The following is a 24,192-nucleotide window of genomic DNA, read 5'->3' on the forward strand; positions in this document are numbered from 1 at the left end:
TATCAACCCTAGTGACCCACTAGGAACATCTTTGCTTCCTGCTCCTGTAACTTTAAGTTACAGGAATTTCTGCTGGCCTAGAAATTTTGGTTCCAGAGAGGGGAACACTTCTGTCAGGAGCCACAACAAACATTTCATTGAACTAGAGGCTCAGCCTTGGCCCTTTGGGCTTCTGATGCCCTATGTCAACAGGCTATAAGGCAGGAATAACAGTGTTAGGAGGGGTGACTGATCTGGATTGTGAAGAGGAAACTGGATGGCTTCTCCACAGTGGAGGTAAGAAGGATTATGTCTGTTGTGCAGGAGATACTTTAGGGCATCTCTTGGTGCCACCATGTCCTGTGCCACTAGATAATCTAATCCAGGCAGGATGACAGAGCCTGGACCCTTCAGGAATAAAGGTATGGGTCACTCCTCCAGGAAAAGATCCAAGACCTGTTGAAGTGCTTGCTGAAAGTGGAGGAAATACACAGTGGGTAGTAGAGGAAGGTAGTTGTAAATACCAGCTATGGTCACATGACCAGTTGTAGAACTGAGGATTAGAATTGACATGAATGTTTCTGCTATATTTAGTTAAGAATGTATTTGTAAAGATATTTGTGTTTTCATTCCTCAATTTCTTTATTATATAATATAACATCAATTAAGAGAATACCAGTGGTTATCATATTTAAGTTTTAAGATATCAAAAAAATGTGCTTGAAGGGACATTGCCACCTATTCTAAAACTTACAATGCATTTGCAATTGTACACAGAATAGTTACACTATGTGTATTTATGACCCAGTTAACTAACTTTGCAATTGTATGTGGGATAGTATTATCATGTTAGGTGTAACTTTTACCTGGGTATTGTTTTCAACTGGAAATTAAGTATTACATAAGGAGATATGATTGTGTGTCAAGTTGTCAAGGCGTGGACTTGTGATGGCTATTCTTGGCTGTCAACTTGACTACATCTGGAATTAACTAAAACCCAAACAACTGGGTATACCTATGAGGGATTTTTCTTAATTAAATCATCTGAAGTGGGAAGACTCACTTTTAGTCTGGATCTTTTGAGGTGTGAAATCCACCTTTAATCTGCCTTCTGGTAGTCTAGGACATGGGAGAAGGAAGTCTTTGCTCTTTGCCTGATTGCCCTCTCTCTGGCAAGTTCATTCCTTCACTGGCACTACAGCATACCTGTTTGGGAATCCGGTGTATACTCCAGACCAGCTGAGACATCTAGGTTCATGGACTCAACTACTACTGAGTTTTCTGACTTTCTGTTGATAGACAACCATCATTGGTCTAGCTGGACCACAGCCCATAAACCACTCTGAAAATTCTCTCTCTCTCTTCATTCTGTAAGTTCAGTCCCTTTAGGGAACTCTGACGAATACGCTCACCTTGTAAGACTTTTATTTCTCCTACCTTATAAAACCTTATTCAAATGGTCTAATCCTCTCACCCTGTATTGCTTTCCTCCTTTTCCTTTGTGCTGATTCTTTGAAAAACTAGCCCATGGCAAAAGACTGTGAGATAGGACCCTAGCCAGTGTGGGAAAGACTCAGTCATCACTACCTTAGACTAATTAGCAAGAGCACTTGCAGTCCCAGGGCTTGCCAGCTGGGTTGGGTCTTGCTGCACACTCTTTGAAAAAATCATTGCTTTGCTGATCTGCTTCCACTTTGTGTACTCCTTTGTACAACAGTGGGATCGTCATTCCTAGGAGGAGCTACACGTTTCCCATGACTTGGCTTGTTGCTGGGTAGTCTTTGGACTTTTTTGGGGGCTCACCAACCAACTCCCATATAAATCACGCATGGATTCTTATTCTTAATTATGAATGCCTGGCCTTAGCTTGGCTTAGTTTCTAGCCAGTTTTTCTTATCTTATCCTGTCTACCATTTGCCTCTGGGCTTTTCCTATTCTCTTACTTCTGTAAATCTTTCTCTTCCTCTGTGGCTTGCTGTATAGATTGGTGGCTGACCCCTGAAGTCCTCTTCCTTCTCTGGCTACTTTTCTTTCCTTCTCATCACTCCATCTTTTTTCTTCTTTCTCCTCCTAGATTTCTCCTTCTGCATATTCTCTCTGCCTGCCAGCCCCACCGATCTCTTTCTCCTGCCTTGCTATTGGCCGTTCAGTTCTTTATTGGCTTAAAACACTTATCAGGTGTTTTAGACAGGCAAAGTAACACAGGTTCATAGTGTTAAACAAATGCAACATTAACAAAAGTAACACACCTTAAAATAATATTCTACAACATTGGCTTCCACTTATCCCTTCATTTTCTACTCTCTGATCTGTGCCCTAAAGTGTTCCAGTCACATTAACCTCCTCTGTTACCTTAGGATCTTACAGTTCTGTCTGGAAGGATCTCTCTTCTTAGCTTTTATATAACACTAGTCTTATAAATGTTCCTTCTTCAGAAAGGTCCCAGGCAACTGAAGCAGGCATGTCTTTTCCTTGACTTTCTCTTTTATCATAGCACTATTATTAATTGTAATGATCTAATTCTGGTTACTTTTTATTTTTTGATATAGAGTCTCTGGTAGCACAGTCTGGTCTTGAACTTGCTATGCTGCTGAGGATGACCTTGAACTCCTCCTCCTGAATGCTGGGATTAGAGCACTTAACCACACCCAGTGTATATATTATTCACAGTTTACCCCAAGGCCTCTTGCAATGTTAAATAAGCACTCTACCAACTGAACTATAGTTCACAGCCCAGTTACTTTATTACAATTCTCTTACAGATTTCAAATTCCAAAATGGCAAGGATGGATACTGTCTACTTAAAACATATTTTTACTGTTTAGGACAATGTCTAAACACAATGAATAACCATTGAATAGATGATGAATATAATTGCAAATAATAAATTTAGCAGACAAAAGAGCATCTTTTTATTGTGTTTTGACTACCATAAATACTATTATACTACTGTAAACCTTGCATTTCTATGAGAGTTTGTTCATGGATTCATTTTAACTAGGACCACCCTGACTGACTTGTGAGCCTGAGAGAATGGAGACCTAACGTATGGCTACAATTAGAGCATTTCAAAAGGACTGCTTTAAAAGACCAGGTTTGGCACACAATACGTTTTGAATGGGGATGGGGCAGTGCTTTCTTATTTAAAGGCATTTGTGGTTGAAGGCAAAGTTGCTATTATGTGTGTGGCTTGGTGTGCCTGAACTGGGGGAAAATTATAAAGAACCTTAAAGTCCAGAACACCAAGAACGGCAGCACAATGGGCTCCTGGGAGTCCTGTGAGGTCGCTCTAAGGGAACACCCTTGTTGTTCTGCCATGTGGCTCGGCCGGGGGCTGCCCTCTCGTGCATGCCTGTAAGCTCTGTGGCACCCTGATGCCAGGTCTGCCTCTCAATCCTGCCCAGTGGCTAAAACGGAAGATTTTGGTTTGGGCCCAGTGAAACCAAACCTGGCAGGTTACCAGGAATCCAGCCACCAGGTCTAGAATCATGTGGGTGTTCACTGGAGGACTCGTGTTGATGAAAAACAGCCTGTCTCCAGCCACCTCATGTGCTCAGTCCCCTTGATTGCCTCAGTTGATGTACATCATTTATTAAGTTCCCCATTTTTCAGCTGCTTCTTGGAATCAGGCCACAGTTCAAACTACCTGGAGTAAAGCTACTGTCATCCCCAGCCAGAGTGTCCTTGTGGTGTTGAAATACCACACTTGTAAGGAATGTCACTGGTCTTGGGACAGTCTCACCCACTCCTTTGTCCCCACAGGGGGTTGGCCTCTAAGGCTTCAGCATCCTTCAGTAACTACAGATGGCTAATCAGGGGTTGCTGTGAAGAGGCTCTTACATTAAGTGTCTGTTTAAGGCCTCAAACACAGGTCACCCAGTGGTATTAAAGATGGTTATACAAATTTCATGAGTAAATCAAAAGGCTAGAATTAGATGAAGTCCAAGTTCCTTTTCAGGGGAAACAATTCTTAGGGTTTCAATCTTATGTGTAGCCCCATCCCAGACCCCTAACTTCCCGTGAAAATGCCTGTAGTGACTTTCCATTGTGTACACAGTACAGGAGACTTCACGCATCTGAAAGAGCCATCCAAGCCCAGACAGAGATCGACTTTACCTGCTCTGTGACCCTGTCCTTGAGGCAAAGGAGCAATGTGTTATTGCTGAAGCCATCTACGATTCCCTGCCGGGTGTCTCTTCTCATACCATGTCCTCTGCCTACTTCCCAGGCAGAAACCTGTCCCTCTTCTCAGGGTGTCCAGTTTAAATATTTACACTCCATTTCATGAAGCTCCCCAGACCTCCACCTCTAAGAGGCTCAACCAGCATTATTCAGCTCCCACACTGAAATGCACAGCCCCATTGAAACCTGGAACTGGCATGATTGCCCCTCTCACTAGATGGAATTCACAATGGATGGGATAAATTTTTGACTCTGTAGTACCAATAACCGGCACAATTCCCGACAATGTGTTGTGGGAAGTCAGTCAGTTTCAGGTAAGTGAATTTAACAGATGCTTACTGACATGCATAACTGTCTTTTCTGTCATCAGAATCAATAGGGGCTAAGGCAAGTGTCTTAGTTAGGGCTTCTATTGCTGTGAAGAGACACTATGACCATAGCATGTCTTACCTTAAAAACATAAGAGTTGAAAGACATTTAACTGGGTGGCTTACATTTTCAGAGGTTTAGTCCATTATCATCATGGTGCGGCACTGTGTGTAGGCCGACATGGTGCTGGAGGAGCTGAGAGTCCTACCTCTTGACCCACAGGCAACAAGAAGTAGTCTGAGGGTCACACTACAGCTGAGCAAAGCTTGAGCATAGGGCCTCAAAGCCTGCACCCACAGTGACACACTTCCTCCAATAAGGCCACACCTACTCCAACAAGGCCACACCTCCTAATAGTGCCACTTCTCATGAGCTTCTGGGAGCCAATCACATTCAAACTACAGCAAGGTTTGATCTGAAAAAGTTTCAGCTGGCTCAATTCTTTATAATATGTGTAATTAAGAAGGAAAATAAGATTAGCAAGAGATAACATTTTAAAAGGATGAGCGGAGAGAAAGACAATTCCCGTACTTTTGTATTGACATGCTGGTTCACTTTGCACTGCGGCTGGAATCGTCTCTCCCCCGCCCCTCTAATCTTCAAAGGACCAAGGCCCATGGAAGGGCATGGTGCAGACGTGACAGAACAGTGTGGTGACACAAACGAACGAGGCTGTGGAGGGAGGGCGGCTCTGCCCGTGGAGGAGCATTGTGTAAGACGCTGAGATAGGTCACCAGAGGAACGTGTCTCAGCGCTGACGCGGCTGCCACCTGCTACCTCGGCATTCTAGAAGCACATGGAGAAATTGCCCCTAGGAACCTGAGAGTGCAGATGACTGGCAACAACAATTTTCAGAGGTCAAGTACACATCTTGCTCAACACACACACACACACACACACACACACACACACACACACACACACACACACACCAAAAACAAAACAAAACAAAAAAAAAACAAAAAAAAACCCATCCCCCCCAAAGAAACCCCGAAACCAACCAACCAACCAACCAACCAACCAACCAACCAACCAACCAACCAACCAAAAAACAAACAAAAAAAAAACCCAAGAACTTAGCCTGCTACTATCATTTTTCACTTCAGAAAAATGTGAAGCCTAAAATATTTATCATTCCATAACACTGCCTCAGGTACATTTTGAAGGACCAGAGTCTTGCTTATTCTAGCAGTTTTTTTTTTTTTTTTCTTGGTAATACTTTCCTACTGTGTGGATTGCCCATACATTTATTTTTACATTTGTCTTTGATCCTACCCTTATAGAACAATAAGAAAAGGGTCATAAATGAAATTTAAACCTGTAATTTTTGCTGGTAATAAACTGTCTGCTAGAAATGTTTAAAATAGTATAGTTTTCTTACTCCTCATTTTATAGGTCACTGCGATGCAGTTCAACAACCACCTCTGATCAGTGCCAGGGATTGAACCCAGACCCTCGAACGTAGGGAACAAGCGCTACAACCCTGTGTCACATGCTCTGTCCTGACAAGTGACTCAAAGCTCTCCAGCCCCGGAGTTGCTACCTCATCGTCTGTTTACCCATAGAAGCATTCTGTGATGCTCCATCATTCTTCATGTGCACTGACTGCTGGGGGCCAGGAGGGGGCAATCTGTACTCCAGGACCTCCCGTCTTGGTCTGGCAAAGATAAGCATGCTGGCAAGTGCACTACCTTGGGATTGAGGGAAACATGATTAGGCTTTGGGAGAACAGCAGAGGACGCATAATTACCCTGGCATGCAGAGGGGCCAATGGGAAAGATGAGATCTAGGATAAGAATTAAGAAAAATTAGGCATTAGTGGGGGGTGTGCAAGAACTGTCTTTAGTGTCCTGTGATCAGAACCCACTTTTCACAATTCACTGAAAGAAAAAAGATGGAGAAAATACTAGTTTAAAGCTCATTGTACCAGAACCAGCTCTAGACCTTTGTAGTAGTGACCACTTGTACAAGTCTAGCAAAAAAAGCAGAGGGAGGCTTTCATGAGTCACTTTAAATCATTGAGTCACAGACCTGAAAAGTATCGGTACTAAATGGAACTATGGTAGCATCAGTTTCAGTGCCAAACTACCGCAGAAGAGGAGACAAGCACAGAGAGTTAATGAAGAAATCACTCGGAGACTAGAAATACTTTGTCCTGGACTCTTGCTTCCTGGGGCTGACTGGTCACTGTGAGTAGAGACTCTGTTCTGCTGTGTACATGGGAGTGCCCAGTCCCTTCGCATATCCATGTGCAAATGTTCATTTTGTTTTCAGCAGCTACCGTGACAAGGAGGCTACAGGAAGGTCTTGGAGTCCCTGTCATTAGTTCAGGTTTTGAAACAGAATTAACGGACACATACAATTTCATGTTTACGCGTGAGACAGGGATTTAGGATATCACATTTTAGAAGGTATACAAGAAGTGACAACTATTGGTACTTGGACAGAGGCTCAGATGATACTGTATAGGTGGGATGAGGAGCAATAAAACCATGAATGGTGACTGACTCACAAGTGACTTATACAGCTCGAGCCTGGTTATAATTTTAAGTAAAAAAGTGTCTTTCTTCAGCTCTCTATGCAGGGAGAATCACTACTGAACCTGTTCTGCATGCACCAGTGAGTGGCAATATGTATAATTCTACCTGTGTGCAACCGTCATCACGATGAGTCTCCAGGACTGTGATCATTTGGAGTGAGATTCTGTTCTAATGGGACAACTCTCCACACTTCTTGCTCCACTCCAGAGTCCTTAGTCACCCCATTTTACTTTGTTTCTGTCAATCTGACAATTCTAGATAACTCACGAAAGTACCAACAGCATTTGTGGATTTGAACCTAGCTTATTTCACTGGAGATAAAGTCTCCATGGCTCATCTGGGTTGTAGCCTGGCTTGAACTCTCTTTCATTAAGCTGGAGTAATTCTGTACTTACCTAGTCACTTCAGGAACACTTGGATTGTATCTGCCTTTTGGATAAAAAAATGTACTCTATTTAATATGTCGAAGTTTTGTAACTTCAACATATAATTAGTATAAAAATCATTGAGATATTTTATGTTTGCTAATTTGTTGAAGTTCACTAGACATTTCACAATTATAGACATTTCACAATTATAGTACACCTCAATTTGAACTAGACATGATAATTAAATGCATCCCATAACCACAGACTAAAAGGTATTTTAAAGAATATCAATAAGACTTTTGAGACGACTTGAATGGGATTAATGGATCAGAAATAAATCAGTGTTACTTTACTGATTTTGATTGTTGTGCCGTGATTATACAAATCAATGCAGGAAACAACACACACATGCAAACCCCACAGAGGTGGGAGGAGATGCAACATAAACTGTTAAAAAGTAGAGAATTACTGTATCTTATGCACGCGGCACATACTTCCTGTGAGTCTGAACTTACTTCAGTGCTAGTAATCAAAAGTAAAGAGGACAGAACTGGTGAGAGGGCTCGGGGGTAAAGCCATTTAATTTGTTTCTTCAGACCTACACGGCAGAAGGAGAAATGGTTTCTCACAAGTTGTCCTCTGACCTACAACCCACCCCCCCCTCCACACCCCTAAAAACAAAACGAAAGCAAGAATATGGTTTCTTTGGAGGGACTCACATCCAACTCTGAATTCCCAGTGGAATGTCCATCATGTGTAAGACACAGGCAGTCACTTAATGATTGCTGTCTTTGACCTTCTCATCTGAGCATTAGAAACGAGGCTCAATTAAAAGGAGGCCACGAGGATTAAATAAGATCACACACAAGCTGAATCTGAGGCAGCTGGCAGGCACGTGCGGTAGCGGATCTGGTATCTGAATGGTGCTGCAAAGAGTGTTTGCCAAATCAATGAACAAACCCCTCCATCTCACTCCCCCACCCGTATAAGTGATACCAAGAGAAAACTAAATTGAGCCTTTTAATTTTAGAACTCTAAAATACAAAGTTCCAGTAACCCCTGAATAATATATGACAATAAAAATCTATTATACATTTGGGTGTTGGGTGTTGCTGCAGCGCTTTCTTAGCAATTTGCCCTCCAGTCCTCTGTAACACTAAATGGAATGGGCAGGCATTCAAATTAAAGAGCAACACAGCGTTAATAATGTGAGTGTCTGCGTACAGTGCCTTGGGTTATGGCTGTCAAATAAGGGGTCATGGCTTCGTTACTCAAATCTCAAACGAAGCCTACATCAGTTCACAGCTGCAGGACACAAAATGAGGGGCAACCTACTGTCTGTCTGGGTATCTGCTCCTAGTAGGCCAGCACTGCTGGCTAGGGCTCACAGTAGGTTTCAGGCAGCAACATGGCAGAGAAGAGGACCTAGGCTGTGCCCAGCAGTTTCACCCCGCATCCAGGATGTGCACATGAATCTGAAATGACCCAGGAGGAGGTTTCAGAGATGCTTGCCAACGAGTGGTGTCTTCTAATCTGGAGAGCAGCTGTTGGTTACAGGCATGCAAATACACAAACACCGGAACACGCAGACACTCTCAGAGTGCCTATACCTGCCTCTCCTCGTGTGCTGTGGGCAGAGGAGTTCTGGCCTTAGGGTCGCCTAATCTTGCAGCCCAGTTTGGGTAGACCCTTTCTTCAGTGGAGACGGGCAAAGCTGCGGGGTGAGCGTTTCGGCAAGGTCGCCTGTCTTCGGAGTATGAAGGACGTTGCCCAGCAAGGAAAGAAGGTTATATTTAGTGTTTGGGCCCAGTTGGTGCTGGGCTCTCTGCTGCATCCCCTCTGCAGAACTGTCACTGGTCCCTCTTTGCCAACTCTCAGTGACTTTGAAGCCCCTAAAACGAGGACTGAGAGGGTTCCCAAAAAGAAAAGAAAACGCTGTTGGGTGCTCAGGTTCCACTACTGGATTCTGACAGGGATCAGAAGAGAGATCTGCCAGGAGTGACCCAACAAAGGCACCTGCATGGTAAGCTAAGTGTCCTTGTCCTGACTGAGCAGGGCACTGGGATGTTTCTGTGTTATCCAGCAGCTGGGAATGGTCATGCTCTCCAGAAGCAAGATCCCTGGGAAATTACGCAAGGGGGAGGGAGGAAGTCTCAGGTATGATTCAGAGTTTATGTAGGATGTCTTCCAGTCTAAAATAGGTAAGAGCCCGTTGCAAAATTGAGGTCCTATTCTGACAGTGAGCTTTGTCACATTGTAGGCAATGAGAGAAAATTAAAAGGAAATGTTAAATTATTATCCTCTTAAGAGTAAGAAAAATGGTCAAAAGTAAAAAGAGAGGTTTGAGTATGTGACTCTTCTTGTTAGTGGTCGGATTTTGTAAATACAAATGATCAACATACAGTTTCAGATCATCGTGTGATGAAAATGGAGGAGCATACTGGAGTTGCTGGGTCAGAGAATTCCCCTTTCATGAGAGATGGTAGAAGAGATCGGCATCTCCAGATGATGACTAGAATGTATTCTTTTTACTGTATTTATATTTATTTCTGTGATGTTAGGATTTGAATGGGGGGCTAGAGAACAGAGCAGGTTTTGGAAGTTACATTTTCAAAAGTCTCAAGCAATGCTAATTATGGACTTGTACTGCAGCTCACTATTCTGAGGCTGATTGGATATCCACAGGTACATCACACATCAGTATAAAGGAGAAGTGACTCCAGGCTGCTGGAGAGAATACTGTGGCAGCTCAGCTCCGTGTGCTCAACGGGAGCATAATCTAAGGTGTTGGATGGCTAGGAAATTTCGGATATGGAACAGAAGCTCATTTAACAGAGGCATGTGCGTACTTAAGAGGCTTGAGTCTTATTTATGCATTCTCTTTTCATAGTGTGACCAGTGATCATCTTTTAAAAAAGGGTCAGGCACCTTGCTCACCCTTGGCAGAGGGGAGGGGCTGGGTCCTACCTCAGCTGACTGTACCAGGCTTTGCTGTCCCCCCAGGGAAGAACTTACCCTTTTGGAGGAGGGGAGGAGGGATGGGGGGGCAGTTAAGCAGGGGTGGGGGTAGCAGGAGTAGGGATGAGAGGGGGATCTGTGGTGGTATGTAAAAATGAATAAAATTTTTTTTTAATTAAAAACAAGTGTCAGGAAATATTAGAACAGGCACAATGCAGATATTGCCAAACTACACTCACATGTTCCATGGCATGAGGGTTGCATTAAGGAGGATATGCACAGGGTGTTAATCATGGCGATGCTCCAATTGTGCAGATAAAATGCCTTTCTTACGATGACACAGTCCTATTTGTCAACTCCTTAAAAACAAATAGTCCAAGTAACTAGTTCTTTTTGTAGTTACCAGTTGTCACTTTTGAAACGCTCCTCCTGCTTAACTTTAAAACTCAGCATCAGCAACATGAGAGTTTTTTGTTACTGACATTTTCCAGAAGCATCGATAATTTTAACGTGCTATTTCCATTTTCTAAAAAACAAATAATAAAACAAATATGTAGCATAATTAACACAGATCTCCTCTGAGTAGACTTTCCTGTGTAATTTCCCAAAATGATGTGGGGTTTGGGTTCTGATTATAGCCAATGCAAAACCACTCAAAAATGCTGGGGCAAAGAGAAGCACTGGTTAGGAAGAAAAGGACAGTGATTTATTCTCAGAATTTAGCATCTACCAAAGTTCATGTATAATTGTCTCTTTTTAAACTTTACTCAACTAGAATTTCAGTCAAGTACTAGCCTCAGGCAGAAGCACTGTAACTAGATATATTCTATCGTGGCTTCAAAATGATGATGTATTTGGAGAGACTGAGAATGTAACTTGCCAAGAGTTAGGCAGGTCCAAGGATGGGAAAATCCCCAAATAAATGAGCCTTTTATTCTTTCTTTCAGAACAGAGTTCATATTATTCTTTATTTTAGTCTAAAACAAAATTTCATTACCAAGGAAATATGCTTTATGTAGCATGATGCATTAAAATATTTTAAAATGTTTATTTTTCTTTAGTCTAGAATTATTGATGATAAGCATTTAGTAACACTGAACAAAGATAATGCTGTTTCATTAATGTTAGGGATAACACTTTCATAGTAAAGAGCTTGTAACATCAGTGGTTCGTTTGTTCATTTATTCATTCATTCATTCACTAACCATTTCGAATGCTTCTGCCCTAGGCCCCATGTGGATTATTAAGGGTGCAAGAGTCAAGGAAGCAAATGCTTTGAACATCTTTGTAGAAGGAATTTGTAGTGATTTCAATACTAGTATACTGTGCATATTGTTTACCAGGATTAAGTATTTTTGACTTAATTTCTGATTAAAAGGACTAGAAATGTTTACCTATTCTGAAAGGGTTATTCAATATCTCTAACATATGGAAACAAGAGACCATCTCAGCATTAAATAAGCTGGAATACACATTTTGCACAAACTTGAGGATCATGAAGAGATGTTCACGTTTGGACCCTGCAACAGATGCTGGACAAAAGGCTCACTTACTGATAATGTCTGCTGTTTTCAGAACTGGGTCAGACAGGAAGTCCTTAAGGAACATTTTAGAGGCAAATCTGTACTACAACTTCTTAGACATCAGGACTTCCTAGGGAACGGATGCTCGCGATGTGTATGCCTGTGTGACGGTCAATCCCTGTGCCCGCACTGCAAGAGTGGAGCTGCTGTGCTGCCCACGCTGGCTATGGAAACGTTATCGTGTCACACTTACGGAATGCTCTGTCTTGTTCACAGAGCTGACATCTGAACCATTTGATCCCATGCAACAGGGGAGGGAGATATTATCACTTCTTGCTCAGCAGATCGCAAACTTGGATTTTGGTATTTAGGGGGCTAGTCACATCATTCCATCAGCCTGATTGATGTAGGTCCTCATAGTAAAGATTAGAAAATTCTGAATTTCCCACATGAGCGCATATACCCTGTAGGTACCTACTGGTGGAAGATGGTATTGGTAAGCTGGAAACAGTGCCAAACAGGGAGAGATTCAACACCTATCACACCATCGTCCTTTCCTGTCTCCGTTTTCTTTAGACCAGAGTTTCCCCTGGCTTTTGAAAAGCCAGCTTCCTTTCTAAGGAGGCTACTACTTTTTCTGTGTAGACCTTGGGTAACTAGGATGGTTAACTCTCAGCTCACCTCTTGTACTACTGTTTGGAATAAAACGTACTCTGATAAGAGTAAGAAATGAGCCGGGCGGTGGTGGCACACGCCTTTAATCCCAGCACTCGGGAGGCAGAGGCAGGCAGATCTCTGTGAGTTTGAGGCCAGCCTGGGCTACCAAGTGAGTTCCAGGAAAAGCACAAAGCTACACAGAGAAACCCTGTCTCGAATAAACCAAAAAAGAGTAAGAAATGTTACCACATCTTTCAGAATTGAAACAAAAATCTGACACTGCCTGGGACAGTGACAGCAGAGCGTAGTAGTTCCAGCCATGTGTGAAAGCAAATGGACTTTAAACAGGTGGTTAGCACCCCTCACCCAGCAGTATAAAACACTGACACAGTAGACCAGACTCCCCTATTCTAGGTACTGCTTCTGGGGAAAGACAGACAGGTCCTTGTGGAGAAGCAATGTATCAGGGATAAGAAAAAACACCACAAGAAACCCAAACCCAAACCAAACCAAACCAAACCAAAATCTGTACATGAATGAGAAAGTGCTAAGTGTACCAGACTGCATTGTGTGTAGCTGAACAAAGCAGTCTGTATGTGGTTGTGGGTTTTTCTGATGATATTAGGGGTAAGCTCACTTGCTGCTGTACTAGTTACTTTTCTTGTCACAAAATACCCAGCAGAAGAAATCTAAGGGCAGTATTTATTTTGGCTCACAGTTTAAGAAGGGATCAGTCCATCATGGTGAGAAGGCATGGGAATGGGTCCTGAGGTCAGGCAGCAGAGAGATAAATGCTCCTGGTCACCTGGCTCCCTCCTCTATTTTATGTTCAGTCTTGGAATCAAGTCCAGGAGACGGTGTGCTATCTGCATTCAGGGCTGATTTCCCTTCATACTGAAACCTCTACATTGCAGAAGGACATACCTTCAGACACACCACCACAGCTGCTAACTAACACAGACGAGAACTGAGTGTATGGCACCTCATACAGCCAGGACCATCTATTTGCTGTGACCAAGTAAAATCACAAGACTTCATCTCCCGCGTTTCCTTTCTTCCATCTTTCTTTTCTGTACTCTTATTTAAAGTTTGCTGTATTTTGGGGGATGTCTGGATGAATTTCTCTCATTTGTGGGTTGGAATGGAGATCCTGCATCATCAAGATGCATCTAGGGGTGTCCTGGCCACAAAACTGGAATCGGGAGATCATAGCAAAGTGGGTAAAGTGAAGCTGCTTCTGGGCTTCTCCTTCAAGCTGTTGCAGCTGGCCCAGGAAGGGAAAGAAACAGGGCAGCTGCCTGGGCGGCAGCGTCGGACTGCCAGGTTGTGCCTGGGGACACCAGTGACACCAGCTGCTCCTCATGTCACTAGCCACATGAGGCTATTTTAAGAAACTTTGCATTTGATCAGGGAGCACGTGGGGTTAAGCCTTATGTTTTTCACTTTGGTTTTAGATCCTAAGCAGGTGCAGTTAATAGTTCAAAATTAAAAAAAAACAACACCTTATTATCCTATTTTCTTACAACTAAGACATAAATAACTACATGTTGTGGGAGAGGCATGCAATAAAGATGCGACTTGTGGAGGCTTGGAGGGTCACGAGCTCCAAGCCGTCACGAGCAATGCAGGCAGACAATCTCAAGTTAAACAAACAAATGACTGAAACTGTTCTTTCAATGTAATTAACATCATTTAGGACTTGCTTTAAAGTATCTGTCATTTCTATCATAATTTTTATTGGGATGGGTTTTAGTTATAATATTATAGAATAGATAAAGTTCTATAAACTTTCTATAAAATATATAAAATTATAGTGTATACAGAATTTATATATAAAATTTGACTTGAATTAGCATAGTGTATAAGTATTTGTGCTAAAGCCCAATGAGATAATCCTCCATTCTATTTCTCATGCTTGGCATATGACTGTTGAGGACACCATAAGGACAAATGAGGCTGTGTGATAATACTGAGCTGTGATTCATCATTTGAACTTTTACTGATGGAGACAGTTTATCCTCTGTGAATCTCACCGCTCCCTAAAGGTGCGGAGTGTAAAGAAAAAGAGCAAGGCAAAGCAAAGCAAAACCTTTCAAAAATGTTTTAAGCCCAGTATCTGCAAATTCTTCTAAAATTCAGGTTTCCCCCGTCTGCTGCAAGTGTCCCACACATGCATGCACCCAAGTCAGAGTTGTCTATTCCATCAGTTCAAAAAAATACATTTGTGTTATTTAGGAGATTCAACAAAAAGGTGTGCTAGAATCTGATGCCTGGGTCTAACTCCAGAAAAGAAAGGAGGTAGGGTAATCAATGGGGTAGGCACATCCAGGATTGGAGAATTTTCTGGGAGGCAGAACTCTCTCAGGAAATCCCAAAATGAGATAGATATTTTAACAGAAAGCAAAAATATGACATGATGGAACTGCAGAGGTTTATTTCTGTAAAGGACTTATTCATAAGAAACCAGGCACGCTGTAACACTGTATACAAGCAGCCTTCTAGTTCAGGGAGACAAGTGGGTTGGGATTTGGTCAACCATTGATTTACTGAGCTTCCCTGTTCTTTTTTTTTTTTTTTTTTTTTTTTGGTTTTTCGAGACAGGGTTTCTCTGTAGAGCTTTGCGCCTTTCCTGGGACTCACTTGGTAGTCCAGGCTGGCCTCGAACTCACAGAGATCGGCCTGGCTCTGCCTCCCGAGTGCTGGGATTAAAGGCGTGCGCCACCACCGCCCCCAGCTTCCCTGTGACAATAACCCAAACCAAGGGTCAATGTTTATAGAGATGTTCCCTTGCTGCCTTTCATGTTAATGTTTACTAAAGGCTGGTATATGCTTAAACCAACAAAAGGAAGGCAATGTTTATGTAAAGTGTACAAATCCTCTGATTTTCCACTGTTCATATTTCTTGGCAGAGGAGGCGTGTAGGTATCACTCAACAGTTTGAAATGCAGAATCTCGGGCTCCACCCTAGAATCGAGTCTACATTTTGATACAACTTCTTTGTAAGTTAGCATTTGAAAAGCACATTACATCTGTGCTTTCCACCGATCTGTGGCATAGAAATTTTGTTGTGGTCCATTCATCATTGACTGTAATAAAAAATTATTCAGAATCAAGATCACAAGCCAAGATCCTGTACTAAATAAAACTGCTGTAAACGCTCCTATATGCTTACATCAATTTCTGGTCTATGTCATAGCAGATGAGCAAGTTTCCATACCAGCATAGGTTGATATGCAACACTCTGAATATCACTAAATGACATTAATTTTACTAAGTGATGCTCTCAGCCTAACTGACATCAATTACATTACATGATATTAATGGCCTGGGTGATGATGATGACCGCACTAAGTGATATTAGGGGCCTGAGTGATACACTGTGATAGTATATTAAGCCATGTCAACAGCCTCACAACTGCTGAAGAAAAAACTCAAGAGACCAATGGTAGTCTGTGTACTTGGCCAAAACGATCTGTGTGCACAGCAGAGCCCGTCTCTGTAAGATGAGCGTGTGAGTCCAAAGAAAAGCCACACTTTGTAGGGAGCCCTTCTCCATGATTACACTTTTTATAGTAGCAAAATTTCACTATTGCTAAGAGGCATTTTCTTTGGTGAGAGGTAGGGACATAAGATCGTCTATGGGTTGCAACAGTGAGGGAGGGTAAATGCTGTGGGTACAGCCCACTTGGGGCTGTTTATTTCTCTGAAGGGGGATAGGTGTGAAAGAAAAACTGGGTGTGACGGTTGTGTTATTTCGGGAACTAGTCTCCCACCAAGAAAACACATGGGTTATTAAGGACTCCCGTCATGGTTGTGTATGTGGCTGTGGCAAGGGAGTCAGAGGAAAGGTTTTTGAGGCAGAGACTTCCAGGCTGGCCCAGAACATACGATCCTCCTGCCTCAGCCACCCGAGTGCTGGGACTACAGTCATGTACCACCCTGCCTGCTAGAAGGAAGTAAGTGTGTTTGTTGGGGCAGAATAAGAATAGGGTAGCCATTTCCTTGCTCAATGGTACTTGAAGCTGATGTTTTCTAATCTAACAGTCAACCAGCATGTGACTGAGTAGCAATATTTATAACAGTTTTCTTTGTAATTGCCTCAAACTGGAAACAAACAGCCTTCCACAGGTGAATGAATAATCAAACCATAGAACAACTTCACAACAGTACAGCAGCATGGATGAACCTCAACTGCATTAGGCCAAGGGAAATAATTCAGACTCAGGAAGTCACATACTGAGTCAGCACAATTATAAGGCACTGCAGCAAATGAAAAGCTATAGGGACGGAGAGCAGATCAGTGATCTGCAGAGGAGTTTATGTAAAGGGGTGAGAGGGTAGGTTTGGGAGAACTCCTGTAGTCTTGATGGTGGCATCTGTGACCATATATTTTGGTCACAATTTGTAGAATTGTACATTATCCAAAGGGCCAATCCTGCTGGCAAAGTGTATCTTAAACACCTGTATGACTGAATACTGAGAGCTTTCTGCCTCAAACTTCAAACATATATTCTGTTTTGGTCTTGCTACATTGGAGCTTTTGAACAGGTTTATTTTCATCTGAAGAGAAGTCAGGGGGCTGGCGGGATGGTTTGGTGGTTTAGAATGCTCACTGCTCTTGCAGAAGATCAGGGCTCAATTCTCAGAACATACACGGCAGCTCACAATCAGCAGGAACTCTAATTCCATGGATCCAATACCCTTTTCTGACCTCCACAGGCACTGCATGCATGTGATATACAGACATACATGAAGGCAAAACACCCATACATATAAAATAAAAATTAAAAAATCTTAACTTTAAGAAGCCAGGATGCTAAAACAAAGGAAAAAGAATGTTTGAAAAATGACTGATATAGTTTACTCACTTGGTTTCCAGATGAAGAACTTAGACCAGAGGAAATGGTTGGCACAGAAATTTGCCTCTGTTTTTAAGATAATAAAATTTATCAACCTTTAGAATCCCTGGAAATTCAACTCTAAATACCTTTTGTATAATACTGACTATTAAGACAGTACTGTCCAATGAAAAAGTGCGGGGCAAAAATATCTACATAAAGATTTTCTTCACGTAGCTGCTTTCCTGTAAAAGAAAAATTGGCCAAAGCTGCTGGCTTCTAAAAATCAGTTACAGAGGAATTTGATCTGATTTTCCTAGACTACTGTATGTCTAATCTTTAAAGATCAGAGGTCACCAATATTGCTGCCACTAATACCACACACTGTCCCCAGTGTAGGGATATCACAAAAGAAGGTCCATGCCAAGCCTGGAAGGGGCATATGCTCGTTCCTTTGCTTACTTATTTGTGTCACCAACAAATCATGTGCCAAACACTATTCTGGATCCTACAATCTGATGTTGATCTTGGACTTGTAACATATTAGCATCTAGATGTGGAGCAATGCCCAATCATTAGAACAGAGAAAGGACTGTTTTCGTTGAATACATGAAATCCACATAAAATCAAAGTCAGAATGAAACCAGGAAATGGATGAGTTCATCACCACAGAGCATAATGCCCGGGAGCATGGATTCTCCCAGACAGCACTCTGGCTTCCCAGTTCAGTTCCATCTGATCTTCAACCTACTTAACCTCCAAGTGTTCAGTTTTCTGAACTACAGATTGGAGACAGTAACTAAACCTGCCTTTGTTGAGAGCAATAAGGGGAAGTAGAAAGCAGTGAGCACATTTAATGGCATAAAAGTACCTATCAGGAGCCGTCATCACCACCGTGGCTAACACAGAAAACTGTCGTGATGCTACAGGCTGCTAAGCAATCCAGTCTTGAAAATGTGGTATACTGGGCCCTTCTGAGAAGCTGGTAAATGTTATAAACCACAAAACATACGCAAACACAAAATGCAGATTTTCTGAACCAACTGAAGAAGCCCTGGGCGGTAAGTGAAGTGCAAGAGAGCGCTGCTGTCTTTGGACCGTGAGTGATGAACCACGGCTCCAGACTCGACACATGCGCCATGAGGTATGAATGTAGAAAGCCAAACTTCTTCATGTTTTGGGCACTAGGAAAATCCCCAGGAAGTCAACTATTAAAAACAAACCAGAAATTTCCTTGATTGATGTTAAAGAGTAGAAATACCATTTTCTTTCCTTTGAGAATCTCTGGCCTTATACTAGTAATTTTTTTTCAATATCATTCACTTGCTCGCTTCTGTCATAAAATTTAAAATGTATCATGGAGGATGTTCCAATACTCAAAAAAAAAAAAAAAAAAAAAAAAAGACAATTTACAGCCTCACAGCCCAGAGGATTCTGAGTAGACAATAAAAATTTCAAACGTGTTCAATTCACTCCAGAATGTGAGAGGACTTTTCATCCAGCAGTGGTTATTTATGTAATGCTACCTCAAAAGAATGTTAGTAGTGGAGCATTAAATTACTCCTTTTAAAACAAGGCACCTCCACGGGGTGTTATTTAGTTCTTTTCTAATTTGGAAAGACAGCATTTGTACACACAAGGTAGCAAGCTTTACTACCCCATCACTTAATAAGTGGATCAGGTGTCTGAAAAGCTGTACAGATGCATTAAACACCTGCCAAACACGTGGATGGACAGTACCAGTTCAAATCACGGTGATCTGTTGCTCTCAAAGGAAGCCAAGTGACCAGGAAATTTCACTACCAACCAAGTGTCAAAAGAGGCCAGAGTGCCTACTGAAAGGAGGAGAACTTCAGTTCAAATCCACATGCACTTAGTCATTTCCATTTCCCCAGATGGAATCACAAAGCTGCAGTTGTGACCTAAATAATCTAGATATTTCAGCACATAATTTGGTTATGTCCCCAACTACATCTGGATAGTTCACTTGTACAAGGCAATTTGTACTAGGTCCACTCCAGCTAACTACATATAAAATAAGATGTTTAAAACTTTCTTTTTATTTATTCTTTGTGTCTTTCACACCATGCATCTCCATCCCATTCATTTCCCCATCCATTCATATCCACTTTCTACCCACAAATAAAATAAAACTGAAGAGAAAAAAAAAAGGAAGGAAAAAAAAAGAAAAGAAAAATCAATCTCGTCTGGAAGTTGTAGTGTAACACAGTAAATCTTTTATCCATATGTCTTTACTTTCAAGTATTCATTACAAAGAGTCATGGGTCTGGTTGGAGGCCTCTGGTCTCTGCTGCACTATCGATGCTGAGCCCTCACTGTGACTCCTTGTGGTATCCCATTGTTGCCCTGTGTTGTGGAGATGCTGCAGCTTTGGTTTACAGAACTGGTCCCTTCATGTGCTCCAGCAGATCACGGATGGGGTGGATGATGGGATGGTCCAACTTGTAACCCTGGTTCTGGGCCGGAGTAGTTGCAGGGTTGGACAGCTCTACCTTGTCCTCACCACCAGGGTGAGCACTCTTGCATTGCCCTGGCTAGTTCACCCTTTGAAGCAATGAGCAAGGGGTGGGGCCAGTTCTCCCACTATGGAGTCTTCAGGGTCAGTTCTCCCACACCTCTACCTTCAGGGCCAGCACATCCATCAGTGGGGTTGGCTCTATGGTGCTGCCCAGGTAAGGTGCAGGGCCTGCTCTCCTGCTCTTATGACCTCAGGGCCAGCTCTCCCATATACCTCAGGCACTGATAGGCAGGGGTGAGGTGGAGGAGGGCATCTCTCCCATGCTCACAACTTTGGGGCTGGTTCACCCACAGCTCCGACAATGGGGTTGGCTCTATGGTGCTGCCCAGGTGAGGTTCAGGGCCTGCTCTGTCAAGTATTGCAGCTGGTGGTGGGCAGGGGCAGCTCTCCCACCTGCCTCGGTTGTTAATGGGCAGGGATGGGGGAGGGGGGGAGGAGAAAATAAGATTTTTTTTATAGTATGGAAGCATATAAAGATCTTCACCTGCCCTCGCAGTGCTAACACAGTAGCACTACCCATTTGAACAGGTAGACACAAATTTCTACCTCTCAGCTGTCTCCAATTCTGTGAGGATGAAAGCTTTCAGAGTTAGATCAGGTATGTTAGTGGCAAGGTATCAGTCACCATATTGTGTGTGTGTGTGTGTGTGTGTGTGTGTGTGTGTGTGTGTGTGCTCATGGAGGTCAGAAGAGGGTGCCAGATCCCCTGGAACTGGAGGTATAGGTGGTTGCGAGCTGGCATGTGGGTGCTGGGTATTGAACCTGGATCCTCTGCAAGAGCGGTGAGCATGTTTAACCTCTGACCCATCTTTCCCACTCCCCTCCAGTCACTATTTTAATGGAACTTTTGTATTTGTACTCTTCACTTAACTGACCAGAAAATATCTTTTTGTAGTTTCCCTTAGCACAGACCTATTGTCTTATTGTCAGCAGAGTTATTATTTTTTAAGCAGCAAAATAACTTTTGGCATCTTAATTGTTCCAAATAGATGAAAGCATACTGCAAGGATCAGAGTCCTAGGTCAGAACTAGCAGGACAACTTAATGCCCTGGACAGGGTTGGAGGCATCTTCAGGCTTCCGCAGGGAAGCTGACATGCAAAGTGGGAAGGTGCGTAAGCTTCTGGGTCCTGAAACCCTCACTGAGGACAGTCAGGAGCCACTGTCATGAGCTACTGTGGGCCAGGATGCAAGTACAGCTTAGAGCAATTGATAATTCAGAAGTCAACCCACCAGAGGAATGGTTCTCACATGGGGTGCCCTGTCAGGCAAGGCTTGCGGACCACTGACTGTGAATACTGTTGCTTCCTTTGTAATTTCACTTGTGCAATACCAGCTGTGATATCTCCCCAGTACCATAATTTTCATGAAATGTGTATATGTAATCCCACAATTGCAATCTCAATCTTATGAGCACACATATATCTGTGGATGGTCAGGAAGATGACTCTTCATTAGCAGTACAATTTCGATACACAGAAAATATACTAGGAGATGCTTCACAGCCAGATCTATTGCCCCACGTGGACTGTAGACACTTAGAGCCTGCTTTGTTCCTTTTGCTCAGACTAACACAAGAAAATAACAATCTCTCCTCAGTCTAGCACAAACTGCACACATTAAGCTCATTTTTACCCTCAGAGCAAGTTCAAACTAGACTTAAGGCCTTTGTAAATAGATCATAAGTTTAAAACTTTACAATTATGTACAAGGAATCACAGGTGTCTTACCAAGGTTACTACACAAAGCACCCTAAAAAAAAAAAGCCTGCCAATTCTTCCTTGCCAAGTCTGCTGACAATAGCCCTGTGTCTCAGGTTTGTCACTGGGCACTGTCCCCGCTCCGTCCCCCGCCCCTTTCTGGTAAGTCTTCTGTAACCTTGGAACCTTGTGTTGCCACGGTAAATGGCTCTGCCCTTATTGCTCAACCTAGAAATGTACGTTTGACCAATGAGATGAAAGTCTTGTAATTTCTTCTATTGCTTCGAGCTTTCTAAAAAAGAAGAGTTTTAGCCTGGAGGAGAAATGAGGAAGGATTTAGAATTAAGACAGAGAATTAGAATAGCAGCAGAGAAGAACGGTGTGAGCTTACTCATTCTTTTGCCCTCAGAGCATTAGGTTTCCCTCGCTTGTTGCAGCATCTTCTTCTGAACCCTGAAGGGGACCTTGAGGCTGGACCTCAAAGGACCCTGTTAAAGGACACATGCTTACAGATGAGGAGCATGCATGAAGGCAGATGTTTTTTAACTAAGAGAAAAGCTGCAACTTTCAACTGTTCTAAAGACCCAAGGGAGTTTTGTGATGAAACATCTGACACACACACACACACACACACACACACACACACACACACACACACACACACACACATTTCCAGTTTCAATGTCTTTCTGTCATCTAGGAGACTTTCTTGTTGGGAGGTAATACTATACCTTGCCTAATCCTGAGATTAATAAACCTGGCTAGATTAGTACATTCGAAATTAGTCAGGCCTAGACTGGTCTGGAGAAAGACTGGAGATTCAGCCTGACATTCTTTGTCTTCAATTGTGTAATTCGCTGTTTGGAAGCTTGCACTTTTTGCTTATAATAGTTCCTGATAGGACTGAGTTGTCATTGTATCCTTTTGATGGGCAAACTCTTATGATTTATTGATGTGGTGTCTGGGTTTGACTGCTCCATCAACTCCATCCAGGCATTTACATTTCCCATTTTCCTGTGTATCTTACACAAAGCACATACAACTCTTTTTTTATAATTCTGTTTGCCTTGGCTTCTTGACTCCTAAGCATGGCTTTATCCGCCATGTTTGTGATGGGCAAAGCTATGTGTGAAGAATGACTTCTAAGAGGATGACATTGCTGAGTTCTCAGCAGGAAGAAGCAGTTTACTGATTACAAAAAACGTTCTGTCTGATGAAAAGAAAGATTACAAACTACTTACAAAACACGGCTTGCCAGGATGGCCAAGCCCTGAGGCTGAGGTATCTACCCCTGTAGAGAAGGGGTAGAGAATGTAGCAAGGATGGCTTCTGAAGTAACTAATCTTCTAAGACATCTCCTGGGATCCAGTGCCCTTGACCTAGCAGTTGTTTTTCATTTCTACTTTCAAAACTACCTTTGTGCAGGGGATTAATGGCCCTCCTTCAGTCCATTAACTCAGACTGTCATTAATCTCCAGGAAATACCATGTCAGTGCTGCTTAAAGGCTACATGAGAAACGCTCTGCTTTAGGTTAAATCTGGTTAATCTCACAGCCCCTAAACTCCCCTGCTACACAATTATTAAGCCCGAATGTCCCCTTGCCCTAGAATTAGTCAACATTTTAGCCATAATCTTCCTTCGAAACTATGAAACTGCTAGATATGAAATCTATTTAATCCGAAAGAATGGATTTCTGGGAACATAACTGACTTTTCCAAAAAGACGTGTCAAAAAGCTATTAGTCTAAATTCCTTCACTCGTATGTGTTTCGTATGGTTGGGAACTGGATGTGTCACTTTACAGATGATTTCAACCACACTCCCTGGTGAGAACCATATTATCTACCAAACGACCTTTGCCAATAGTCTAGAAAATCAACAAGGGCATAAATGTCTGAACGCTTTCATAGGAATGTTTATGAAACTTTTTCTAGGCCACTGATAAGAGAATGCCACAGCTAACTACTGCAAGGAAAACAACTTGCAAACAGAGAGCCCTATATACGTCAATGTTATGGGGAAAAAGCAAAAAGGAAGGCTGATATTTTAGCATTTCGGCCAGACGGAAGCATTGGTGAGGTTCTGGCTGTTACAGAGGGATGAAGCAACACAGGTAGAAACATTGGTGCAAATCATGACCGCAACAGTGCCAAATTCACCAGCACTCCTGCAAAATGGGAAGAGGCCTCTACACTGACACTGAATTCCGGGCCCTGCAGAGCAGGATTCTTCTCTGCCTTGGTCACTGTCCTCTGGGTCTTGAGAACACAGGTCTGCGCTCCAAGCCCTTGTTCTTTAAACAAAGTTGTGAGCTGCTAACGGTTTCATTTAAAAGTTTATAAAATGGCAACCACATGGCTACATGTCTCTGGAGTATCTCAAACAAAATATGGTTCGAATTTCTTGTTAAAAAAAGCAGCTCGGAGTTCTTGAATAAACAAATAAAGACAACTGATGCAGTTAACAGGCTGTATGTGGCCAGAGCTATGTCATCTCGGCTCTGTTCCTTGCTTCAGGCAGTGGTCAGTGACAGCCGTCCA

The 24,192-nt window shown here is 42.6% G+C and overlaps 2 protein-coding genes across 8 annotated transcripts in view; one reads left to right on the forward strand and one right to left on the reverse strand.

Annotated features, from left to right (window-relative positions):
- Cmss1 (cms1 ribosomal small subunit homolog) overlaps positions 1-24,192 on the reverse strand; it is a 314,697-nt gene that overhangs the window by 46,260 nt on the left and 244,245 nt on the right. Inside the window, exon 1 of one of the 6 annotated variants that reach the window (XM_076549066.1) lies at positions 9,049-9,182. The exons of 3 other annotated variants lie outside the window; for them this stretch is intronic. The gene's annotated coding sequence lies outside the window, so the exon portion shown is untranslated. 2 more of the 6 variants (XM_076549069.1, XM_076549067.1) reach the window with 2 other exon arrangements.
- The window catches only part of Filip1l (filamin A interacting protein 1 like), a 253,915-nt gene continuing 239,048 nt past the window's right edge, over positions 9,326-24,192 (forward strand). For both annotated transcript variants that reach the window (XM_006995767.4, XM_042259445.2), the window contains exon 1: positions 9,326-9,461. The gene's annotated coding sequence lies outside the window, so the exon portion shown is untranslated. The remainder of the gene's footprint in view (positions 9,462-24,192) is intronic.

This window comes from Peromyscus maniculatus, chromosome 12 (assembly GCF_049852395.1).
Source record: "Peromyscus maniculatus bairdii isolate BWxNUB_F1_BW_parent chromosome 12, HU_Pman_BW_mat_3.1, whole genome shotgun sequence".
NCBI lineage: Eukaryota > Metazoa > Chordata > Mammalia > Rodentia > Cricetidae > Peromyscus > Peromyscus maniculatus.